Source organism: Apium graveolens, chromosome 5, assembly GCF_009905375.1.
Source record: "Apium graveolens cultivar Ventura chromosome 5, ASM990537v1, whole genome shotgun sequence".
In the NCBI taxonomy this organism is placed as follows: domain Eukaryota; kingdom Viridiplantae; phylum Streptophyta; class Magnoliopsida; order Apiales; family Apiaceae; genus Apium; species Apium graveolens.
The window spans coordinates 37,953,222-37,965,896 of record NC_133651.1 but is presented as its reverse complement, the minus strand read 5'-3'; the positions used below and the strand labels follow the sequence as shown (position 1 = coordinate 37,965,896).

The 12,675-nt window shown below is 34.5% G+C and overlaps 1 pseudogene; it reads right to left on the bottom strand.

Moving 5' to 3' along the window:
* Nucleotides 1–1,515: 1,515 nt before the first annotated feature.
* Nucleotides 1,516–6,154, bottom strand: LOC141723858 (uncharacterized; annotated as a pseudogene).
* Between the last annotated feature and the right edge of the window lie 6,521 nt (nucleotides 6,155–12,675).

Here is a 12,675-nt window from a genome sequence, read left to right as displayed (position 1 = left end):
AGCCGATTTTGGAACTGATTTCTTTTCCAACACATTTAACCAATGCACACACCCATTCCAGTAGACACTTTCAGTGAAGGTCATTCCCGGAGCTACAATAAAAGACTTTACATAGACCCTCCAAGTCCCGGTTTCGGAGGAGTAAATATGAAAATAACCGACATTCTTTAATCCATATGCATAAACGAAAGTAATGACTTTGTAGTGAAACGACTTCAAAGGATCAAAAACTAATCCAATATAACGAACCCGAGAACTAGGAGGAAGGATAGCTAAATAATGGGTAGAGGGGTCACATACATAACAGTTCCTGTCATAGACAGAAGTAGAGCACGATAAAAGGCCATTGCAGGAATGCAGAATACGAATATAGAGGATCAAAAGAGTGATGAGAAAAAGCGAGGCCTGTGAATGGGGAAGGGGTTTTAGGATTGTCTAGAGAAACAAAATACAGTTTACCAGGATTATTAAGAAAAGAAAGATGATGAATGAAGAGACCAGAGGCACGGAGAGGAGGTAGCAAATTATGAAATCCAGTGGTAATGAAAGAGAGCCATTGTTTCGAAACACACTTCAAGGACATGAGTTTTTTTCCAAGGCACACACGACAAGATTAATGTTAATAAATCCTGATCCTCTAGAACAAGTTCTTGAGAGGAAGGGGAGGATTTTAGTTCACAACTAAATAAAAGCCTCATTATATCCATTCTCATGCTTAACAAATCCATGCTCAAGCTGTTCTGCATAATACAAAACACTACGGCCTAAACTTCTAGATATTGAAACTTGTAAACCAAAAATTAAAAAAATTCAATCATAAGGACAAGTAAGACCATTCAAGACATAATTTATTTGGTCAGCCTATCAGCTGAAAATTATAATGCATAGATAGTTTGGAACAATCGCGATAGGCTGAAAATTATAACTGATAGCTAGCAACAATCACTTGAGAGGGATCGATTTCAGATATATATATTTAACAAGCCAATAAGCCACGCATAGTCTAGACCTAATTATGACGTATGTTAGTCTTGCCCATAATCAGATGCAGGATGGCATCAGAGAGGCGGCAAATGGGCTATACTTCCATGATATAATCGAAGTTTACTACTGAGTGCTAACCTAATAATAAAAGTTGGATGATCTTGGGCTAAATTACTGTGTTCATCACTGTAACTTCAAGCTAAACAAACTGGCAGGCCCGAATAGACAATATATTAAACTTGTAATAAAATGTATTTAATTAAATAATCTCTACGTATTTTTGACATAATATATACATTAAACTGGTAATAAAAAATTATTTAATTAAAATTACAAACACATATCATGGCTAAGTGTTAAATGCCAAAATAAAGAGAGTACTACGTATCTTGACGGACGTAGTAATGTGATTATCTTATAACAATTTAAGAGTTTTGATTGGTTAAGGGGTTTACAATTTATTTTTATTTTTAAAAATAGCGGAATAAATATTTGCAGTAAAAAATAGTACGCCGCAGTGCGTTGCAAATATTTGTATCTTAAACTATCTTCTCTGTACTCATGTATGCTAGTGCCACACCAATTAGAGTATTGCATTGTATATAACCATAAGTCATTTTTAGGAATTTTAATAAATTACTACTAGGATGTGCTCGTCCCACACTACAGATTTTTCTTAAATACATCCTACTTCGGTTTCCTCGTCCGTGGCTAAAGATCTCAGTGCCGTGCTGCCAGTTCCACAAGCTCTTTGTATTTATCTGAGACATAAGAACTTACTCTGAAAGTAGGCTCCCCGCTCTCCGCTGGAGACGTACTTTTTTCCAATCACTGTTGCCAGACCTGTAATTTATACAAATAAGTTAGCCAACTTACCAACCTATCCATTCCAAATTTAATAGTCCTTCCCTCGTTACAGGAAGATAATAATAAGGTCCCAACAAAGTTGATAAGTAGTCTTACACAAGAAAGAATCAGAACTCACTCTCATGAACTCGACCATATAAAAACCTTTCCCCTTTCCAATATTCCAAGGGCCTGCTCCTTATTCTTTTGCTTCGGCGGAAACCAGACTCCCAGTGTGTACCAATTTCTGTCCAAAGTCCAAACAGTATATGATCCATCAATATGTATAAATATCCTATGGAGGTATAACGAAATTGTTTGATGCGTGAAAGATAACCTAAAAGACTATTTCGGGTAATTGCTTTTCTTCTTTTCTGTTCATGTTTTCTTGCGTTGCTCATTTCCTTTGCAGAACCTCTATTTAGTGCCTGGATAGTTAACACCCAATTATAGCAAAAATTAAGGCTAAAGTAAAAGCAGGAGCTCGAGATATCATGCATGTAGATGTGGCCTCTCATTCAGGAAAACCCGGATTATATGCTACTTGCAACTTACAATACAAAGAAAACCAGAAAAGGTAAGTTAAGGATATACAAGGCAAGCTAATATTTTCTATGCATAATGCAACACCGAGCAAGGACTTGACAATACAAATTCCAAGAGAAAATGAACACAAAAGAAGACCTTGTTACTTTGTTTAAGATCTTTTCTAAAGGTGGAGTCTGCAGTTATCGTTTGTCCATTCATTAAAAGGCCTTTCGTGAAAGTGAAGTCTGATTGACCTGTAAAAGAAAATAAATATTTGATATAAAACTATGATCTGAGAAGAGACGGAAAACATCATAGGTATGCAACAATGTTTGCAAGTGCAATAAGTTAAAAGCAGTAACTATAGTAGTATGACAACATCCAGACAATCACAAACTTCCGCAGCTTATAAAATTGCGAGAGACGTCTGGTCTAAGTAACTAATACACTATTAAGTTACTTGGGTATTGTTGACAAGATTTAGGATGAAGCTGTGATAGAACTTGGAGATATCTTCAAGAGATAACTGAAGCAGGTTCTTTGCACAGAATGTCACTTCAAGGGACACGCCAAATATAGGATAGAAAATTTACCTGACGGGCTGTGGGAAAATTTAATATCTTCAGTAGTTGAGCAATCCGTATTGACAGTTGGCTGCACAAAAGAAGTTGCGTCCTGGTGCATGTCCTCAACCTGCATTGAAGGTTAGATCTCGGGTTCAGTGTTATCGGCATTAAACTCCATTAGGAAAATTAGCTCCACTCAAAGGGTAAAGAAACTCACACTATTATCCATATGACACAAACCATGTCCCAGAGCAACAACATCAGTACAACCCCAAGATGACGCCCCACTTTTGATGCATGGCGGGGGATAGGAAAATGCTTCTTGCAAAATATATCGACCCTATAACATAGTTGGGAGCATATAAAACATGTAGTAATGGATTTCACAGTTTTCCAAATTTAATTAATAATATTACCAACTAAGAGCTTACATTCTCCACCATTAAATTAGAACCATTAGTAGCACTGTCAGTCATATCATTGTCCCCATTATGATGCATCACGACATCATTAGATCCCCTCGAACTGATATTTTTACTTACTGTACTCAGGCTGACCTTCACAGGTTTGTCAAGTAGATTAAATGTCACTCCTTCAACTGAATGATTTGAGACCGTACCAGTTCCTGCAGTTCTTGTAGCTTCAACTTTTGTCGAAAAAGTCAGCTTGTCAGAGATGATTAACTCCTTTCCCTCATCAAGATGTTGTGATCGTTGGTTAAATTCTTCCAGTGAAGAAACATTTCTGGCCGATGACAGAACAATATCAAAAGCCATGAACGGATCATTAATTGTTTTAGACCGAGAAAGATGCTTGTTTAATAGAGATAACGCAGCAAATGGGCTTTTTGGCGTGGTACGGGAAGCTAGAGTATGGACTGGATTTTCTGCCACGTGTTTAATTTTTACAGGTGTTTTGCCACTCATCAACTTTGGAATATCGGTCTGTGAATTTTTATTCTTAGGAAATTTTCTCTGCAGGCCCTCCTGCATTTGGGCGGGTTCCCCATCCCGATCCAAATTTTCATTACTTTCTGACAGCAACTTATCCAAAAGCTCATTGATTCTGTTCTCAGTCTTAGATATTGACTCTGTTCAAACATTAATCATGATGTTAGTAGTAACACAAACACGTGACTGAAAAGCAATACTAAGTACCCATGGTCGTGTCTTAATTATAGGAATAACCAGAAGAATAACAGTAGAGTAAAAAAATTAATTTGTAGCGACTGTTTTCCTTCTTTATTTTTCTGGCTAAATCTGTTTTCCTTTATCATTTCCTATTATTTCATTATCATTTGCTCACCAGATAATTCTTTTCCTTGCAAATCAATATCAAAATGCGTTGTTTCCTGTTGTGAAACAAATTTAGATAAAGATAGACAGTCATCCCGTGTTGCCTCTTGGGAGGATAAAAAAGTATCATCATTTTCAGAAACTGCTGATGAATAATGGTGCATAAACCTAACTGACTTCCTGAAACAAAAGTAATACATTACATCATCTGAAACATAAAGTTGATAAACTTAATTAACAGGGAAAAAAAGTTGACAACAGTGAGAAACATATATATGCATGACAGACTAAATTAAAAAACATATATATTACCCTAACATTTCTGGCTGTGGGCTACAAGGAGGTGCAGATGACATGTAGTCATTTATATTAACTCCTAATTATCGGGTTGTGAAAATGTATTTCATCTTTGGCATCTACAGACCGATTATGAAAATGTAAACAATATTTTGATCTACAAAGCAATATGTGAACAAAAGAAATCAGAAATGTGCTATCACATTGAAGTTGTCCATAGGCCGAGAAGAAATCCACTGGGTCGTGCAGTTGATTAATGTTCAACTTGAATTCCAAACCAGCAGAAGGCTGCCTGTTAAAACAATTACTTCAACAAAGTTATCATAAAGTAATCACAAAATTTATGGGGTTAAAGTTTTACGTTATGTTTGGCATTAAAGAAAACTGAGCAGGCTTATGGCCCAAGGCTGGTCTTTTTCCTCGGGAATTTCTTATGCCCATAGAAGCATCAGCTTCATTATCATTCTCTAGAGTTGGCATGCTTAAAAATGTAGACTTTAGAGCTCCTGAACTATCATGAAAAATATCATTTGCCTTCCTAAACGCATTATCTTGACTCCTTGGTTCCTTGACAAACCCGCAATTTAAAAAGTAGGTGAATCAAATATTGCTAATCAATTTAGCTTTCAACTAGGAACTCATGAAATAGTAAGCACCGTTCAAGTTGAATACGTTGATTACGTGTTTGTTTTCCTACTAGTAGAATATTTGCTTAGTTTAAGCAACTAATAAGATCTCTTTAATCTTCTGTCAGGCCTGACCAGGTGCCTTTGCAGGCCATTGTTACTATCTATTACGTGAGCAAGCTTTTAAGTAACCAATTAGTGAAGATAACCGTCATTTTTTATTCTATCGTTTAAGTTCTGACACTCTTAACAATCTCTATCCAGAATTTCTCATTACAAACATTTGTATCCACAGAATAACTAATAGACACTGGAACAATGTTTTAAATTCTCGACACTATTAACATAGACATTCTCATTATCTTATAATCTAAACGTGTAATTGAATTCCTAAATTCCTAATTACACCTATTAGCATCCACGGTATCACTAATTAACAACAAAACAATGATTCAAAATCTCGACAATATTAACCTAGACATTCACATTATCAGATGATCAAAAACGTTGAGCTCCTAATTACATTAGTATTCACCGAATTACTATTTGACTTCAAAAGTTCGACACTATGAGCATACACATTCTCATTATCGGATGATCTAAGACGTTAGACGTGTAATTAAACTCCTAACTACTAGTATCCACATTATCACCAATCGACAACAAATATTCTAAAATCTCGACATTATCAACCTAGACATTCGAAAACGTGTAGTCGAATTATTTTAATTGTAATAGCTTTCGAGCTTTCGAAAAACAAACAACAACAAAACAAAAACTCACCATATAACAATATTCAACTGTAGGTTCACTATTATAGCATTGTAGTGATAAGCAGTGTAATTTGATACCGTATTTAACACTGGGCTCAAATTAAAAGAGATGGTATAAAAAGGTACCTGAAATTGGCGAGAGAGAGTCCGATCCGATCCATTGGAACCCCGAGCTTCGATCGTTACCTTCTTCTGCTTGTTTAGCATTGCTCCACAAAGTTAATAACGGTTGAAATAATATTTTCTTTCCGGTTTAGGGATAATAAATTAGCTAAAATTATATTAGAACGTAATTATATTTTCACAAAATTGTATTAATAAAATCTAACTGATATCTAGGGGAAAAAATATTTACAGATTGAAATTGAATTAAATAATGAAACATTTTACTCGACAAAAAAAATAAACAACATTATATTTACTTGTCTAATTTTATTAGCCTCTTTGATCGGGGAACCTTTTTTAATATAAAAGTGTTTTGAATTTATAGTAAAATTAAATTTGTTTTTAAATTATAATATATAATTATATATTTAAAATATTTAAATTTTTGAATAAAAAAGTCCGATAGAACCGGAGTAATTACAACTAGCATGAAATTAATTGCGCGAATTATGAAACAAATCTTTAAAACATAGCTCAAATTTGTATTTGTTAAGGTATTATTCACTTGTTAAAGATCTTGTAAATTTTTTGATTAGTATATTAAAAAAAAAATTACTTTGCTACTTCATGTAAGAATTTCCTTTTATATACCCTGCACCCGCTAAAGTATTAAAACCTATTTTATCGATCTTTTATTTTAATTTTGCATTCTTAATCTAATTTCAGAAAAAATAGAGCATGAACTTGAAAGTCTGACATTGCAATCCTGAAATATGATAACAAAAGATGTATAACACGATGTGCCCATGGCATTATTAAAGTGTAAAAATTTTATAACTAAGAACCCAGAAGTTGCAATAAGTTATGTATTCTCATTTGGATGTGTGCATTAAGAGACAATAAAGTTACACAAGTGGGGTTATAAAATGTGAAAGTTCTCAAATTCTGGTAGTAAACTAATATTGCTCAATATATTGTAACCCTGATTCAACCTTTATAAACATGCATCTTGAAAAAATTATTCGAATAGCGAAGGAGAGCAATGAGGTTAAGTTTGCTCGACTGTGGGGAGCAGAACACTAAGAGAGATATGAGAGCCATATCAGATAAAAAAAAATGCACTTGAGTGCTTAAAAGTTAAAACCAAGTTATGTAAAGATAACCTAAAAATAAAACTTATTTCACTATATGAAAATAAATCTTTTAATGAAGACACAATAAACATGTGAACCTCTCTGATTCCCAAGTTAAGATAAAGATACTTTGATCTACAGATATATAAGCAAAATCATTTACAAAAATCTCAAACATACATTTAACGCTAAAAGATGAATGGATATTCAACAAAGTATCACAAGAAAAAAAATTATAAATACCATTTGCTTACTTGCTGCTAACTTTTTAAATTTAACTGTTTAGCAACCTCTTTGGATTGAAAGCATAATTCGAAACTGGCAAGACAACTTTTATAAGTTTCTATTGCCCATAACTATTAACAAACCTCACATAACACTTGTAAGGTCTTCTGCACAATGGAAAAATGAGAAATGACATTGATAAATCATGATTAAACAATCTGACTCCACGTACTAATCTAGAAGTTGGCTTAAATCTAGGCATCCAAAACATGATATCGACTAAATCTCATCTCATGTACCTACTCATTGTATATTCTAATAATTTATCCACATTATTTTTTAAAATAGAGTCGAGTAACAATAATTATGGATTTACAATCAAGATTTAGTAACAAAAATATACTATGCAACAAATGTTAAATAGCTTAAATATAGATAGATGTCCGACGCCGATCCTTTGCTACGTCATGCCCGCCTTCAAATAAATTTTAGCAACGGTCATGCGATTCATTGTAATTTGTTCCTTTTAAATTGAACCAACAGAACCTGTGAGCTGGAAGTTGCACCTTCTGGCTTGCATTGTCGAGCTAACAAATTTCACATGAAACAACGTTATATTATATTTCTATTAACTGATATTTGAAGAAAAATATTGTATCATAGTTCTAAAAGATAAGAACCAATCTCTTCCTTATACCTTTGCAGCGTCAGATTCAAATGTAAGAAATTAAGAATGGACCAAGCATGCCAAAAATACACATATCAGTACCAAGCCATTAAACGACTAACTGATACATTGTATAATCCAACGAAAATGTGACGTTCAGTAAGATGAGTCCCTATGCCATTTGATCTGTTTTATTATATGTTTCACGAACATTAACACAAGTCGCTTGACCACTTACAAGTCCTTCAGAAAAATGGAAATAAAAATTGGTGTTTAAACTAATATACCAATCATTTTTCTTTGCCAAGAGTCCGATTGAAACCTTAAACCTTAAAATAGTGAAACAAACAAAATAAAATGGTGGCACCTTTATATCCAGATGCCATATATATATGTTTGATATATTTGATAATATCAAACTAATATGATTTATGTCAGATCTTACTTAAACAGGAAAAATCAGTACTTAACTGAAATCAGCACTTATACTGAAGTCATAACTTAAGTCATCAGTACTTAAGGTTCAGGAGATATTTATCAGAAGATAATATCAGGACTTAAAGGAAACGTTCAGATAAGGAAAGCGGCTGATTGATTGAAGAGAAGATCGAGACAAACGTAAGAAGAGATATACATGAAGAAGGAATTATATGAAGAATAGAATACTTGGAAGAAAAGATATCTGATTGATATATTTTAGGAAGCAGAATTATATTCCATATCAATTAGCGATTATCTTGTAACTGTGTAGTATATAAACACATACATAGGGTTTACACTATATGTGTTATCATTATCGAGAATATTATTCACAGTAACCCTAGCAGCTCTCGTGATATTTGTTCATCACTGAGAGATGACAGTTCCATATTGTAACAGAGTTTATTGCTTTGAATAAAGTCTGTTTTCTGTTACTTGTGTTATTAGAATTCGATTTGATTGTGTTATACACTATATTCAACCCCCTTCTACAGTGTGTGTGACCTAACAAGTGGTATCAGAGCCTATCTGTTAGCACACAAACAGTTTAAGATCCAAAAACAATCATGTCTAAAGTAGAAACTCCAACTAAGCCCACCAAAACTGAAGAACCTCCAAAGATACAAATCCATAATCGATATGAGGCTATTAGAGTTCCCATATTGAAACCGTCTGAATATCCCATATGGAAGGTGAGGATGACTATGTTTCTGGAAGCTACAGATCCAGAATATCTTGAAAGAATCAAGGAAGGACCTCACAATCCAACAAAACTCGTTTTTGCAGTTGCAGGTGAAGCAACAAAGTCAGTACCAAAAGAGAAGAGTGATTACACTGCTGAAGATATCACATCAATTGCTAAGGATGCTAAGGTACGACACTTACTGCATAGTGCCATTAATAATGTAATGTCAAACAGGGTGATAAACTGTAAAACTACAAAGGAGATATGGGATGCCTTGGAAACAAGATGTCAGGGAACTGATTCGATTAAGAAGAACAAGAAGACAATACTCACTCAAGAGTATGAACACTTTGACTCAAAGCCAAATGAGACATTGACTGATTTATATGACAGATTTGTCAAATTCTTGAATGATTTGTCACTGGTTGATAAAGAGTATGATTTTGAAGATTCAAACCTTAAATTCCTGTTAGCTCTTCCTGAAAGCTGGGATTTGAAGGCAACAAATGTAAGAGACACCTATAATCTTGAAGAAACAACTCTTGATGAAATTTATGGGATGCTCAAGACTCATGAACTTGAGATGGAACAAAGAAGCAAGAGGAAAGGAGGAAAGTCAAGGACAGTTGCTCTTAAGGCTGAAGAAGAATCTCCCAAGACAGCCACCTCAAGGAAAGGCAAGGGTAAAGCGCTCTTCACAAAGTCTGATATTGAGTCATCAAGTTCTGATAATGATGGTGACTCAGAAACTGAAAGCTCTCCTGAGATGGATGCTGATGAAGAGATGATGAAGCTGTGTGCTCTTATGGTGAAAGGAATCACAAAGATTGCATACAGGAAATTTAGGAAGGGAAAGAAGTTTTCCAGGAAAGGTGCAAGTTCTGATAAGAAGAATTTCAGAAAATCTGAAGGCAAAGGAGGGAAGTCTGACAGAGGAGATTACACAAATGTCAGATGCTACAACTGTGGTGAGAAAGGCCACATATCTCCTGATTGCAAGAAAGTGAAGAGTGACAAAGGCAAGGCTCTTGTCACAAAAAAGAAAAGATGGACATACACCTCAGATTCTGAAAGTGAGGAGAACTATGCCTTGATGGCAAATGCTGATATGGCAAATGCTGAAAGCAGTACTGAAGCTGATGAGTTAAAGGTACCTCAAACTACTTATGCCTTTCATACTTATGATATTAATGAGTTGAGAAGATATCTTAAAACCATGTTCATTAGCTATAGAGATCAAACTTTAACATGTGAAAGATTAACTTCTGAAAATTTTGCTTGTAAGAAGAGGAATGATTATTTAGAAAAAGAGTTAGTCATGTTCCATCAAACTCAGAAAGATAGAGATGATGCTTTCTATGTTAGGGATGAAGTACTTAAAATGAATGAATCTCTAAAAAGCTGAGTTAGAAAAGGAAAGAGAGATTATAAGGACTTGGACTAACTCTGGCATAACAACTCAGAATTTGTTAAGTAGTGGAAACTGGAGAGAGGGCTTAGGTTATGGAGATGATAAGAATGATACATGAACTGTAGATATTAAGCCTATAGTTGTTAAACAAAAGCCAAAGTTAAAACCTGTTAAGTTTGTAGTTATAAAGTCTGAAACTGAGAAATCAGAAGTTAAAGAGGAATTAACTTCTGACAAACTAAAACAGGAAAAGACAACTGAAGTTAACATAGGCTTAATGACAAAGAAGCAGCTTAAGCATAAGCTGAAAGATGTTAAGAATGCAAACAAGGTAAAATCACCTAGGAAAAATAGGAATGAAAAGGAAGGTGTGAATAAAAGCAATAATTATAAACCTGTTCCTAATGCTCCTAGAAAAACATGTCATAACTGTGGAAGTTCTAACCATCTGGCTTCTTTTTGCAGGAAGAATAAGAACATAAACTCCTTACCTTCAAAGTCAGGAGTTAAGAGTCAGTCTGTTAGATATAAGCCACAAAATCCTTGTTTTCATTGTGGTAGTTTATGGCATTCCATTTATACTTGTAAGGAATATCATAGTTTGTACTATGATTATTATCAAATAAAACCTTCTTTAAAGAAAGTTAGCATTGTTCCTTCTAGTGTAAGTTCTGATTCAAAGTCTGATAGTGTAAATTCTGATAAGAAAAATGTTAACATAAACTCTGATGCTAAATCCGCTGCAAATGTTAACAAACTTAATAAGACCACAGGATCCAAGCAAGTCTGGGTCCTTAAAACTAATCATTAGTGGTCTTTGTGATTGCAGGGCAACTGGAAAAAATCCTAGTTCTGGACAGTGGATGTTCAGGACATATGACTGGAAATAAAGCCCTGCTATCAGATTTTGTGGAGAAGGCTGGCCCAAATGTTTCTTATGGAGATGACAATATTGGAAAAACATTGGGATATGGCAATATCAATCTTGGGAATGACATCATTAAAGAAGTTGCTCTGGTCTCAGGACTTAAACACAATCTGCTGAGTGTTAGTCAAATCTGTGACAGAGGTTATCATGTGGATTTCCTTGAAGAACACTGTGAAATTATAAGCAAATCTACATGCAAAGTTGTTCTGAAAGGATATAGGCATGGTAACATTTATGAAGCCAAGCTTTCAACAAGTACTGATGGTTCTGCAATCTGTCTGATGAGTAGAGCATCAATTGAAGAAAGCTGGAACTGGCACAAGAAACTCTCTCATTTAAATTTCAACAATATAAATGAACTAGTCAAGAAAGATCTTGTGAGAGGACTGCCAAAGTCAGTATTTGCTCCTGATGGTCTTTGTGATTCTTGTCAGAAGGCTAAACAAAGGAAATCTTCATTAAAGAGCAAAACTGAATCATCAATTTTTGAGCCTTATCACCTACTACATGTTGATCTATTTGGTCCAGTGAATGTCATGTCTATTGCAAAGAAGAAATATACTATGGTTATAGTGGATGAGTTCACCAGATATACATGGGTGTATTTTTTGCACACAAAAAGTGAAACTGCATCTATCTTGATTGATCATGTCAAGCAATTGGATAAATTGATCAAAGATTCTGTGAAGATAATAAGAAGTGATAATGGCACTGAATTCAAGAATTTGACAATGGAAGATTTCTGCAAAAACTATGGAATCAAGCAGGAATTTTCTGCTCCTGGAACTCCACAGCAAAATGGAGTTGTTGAAAGAAAGAACAAAACTCTCATTGAAGCTGCACGAACTATGCTTGATGAAGCAAAGCTTCCAACCTATTTCTGGGCTGAAGCTGTGCAGATTGCTTGTTTTACTCAGAATGCAACACTCATTAACAAGCATGGAAAGACACCATATGAGATGGTGAAGAAAAAGAAGCTAAATCTGAAGTATTTTCATGTATTTGGATGCAAGTGTTTTATTCTTAAGACTCATCCTGAACAGCTATCCAAATTTGATCTAAAAGCTGATGAAGGAATCTTTGTTGGATATCCACTTTCCACAAAAGCATTCAGAGTCTACAACTT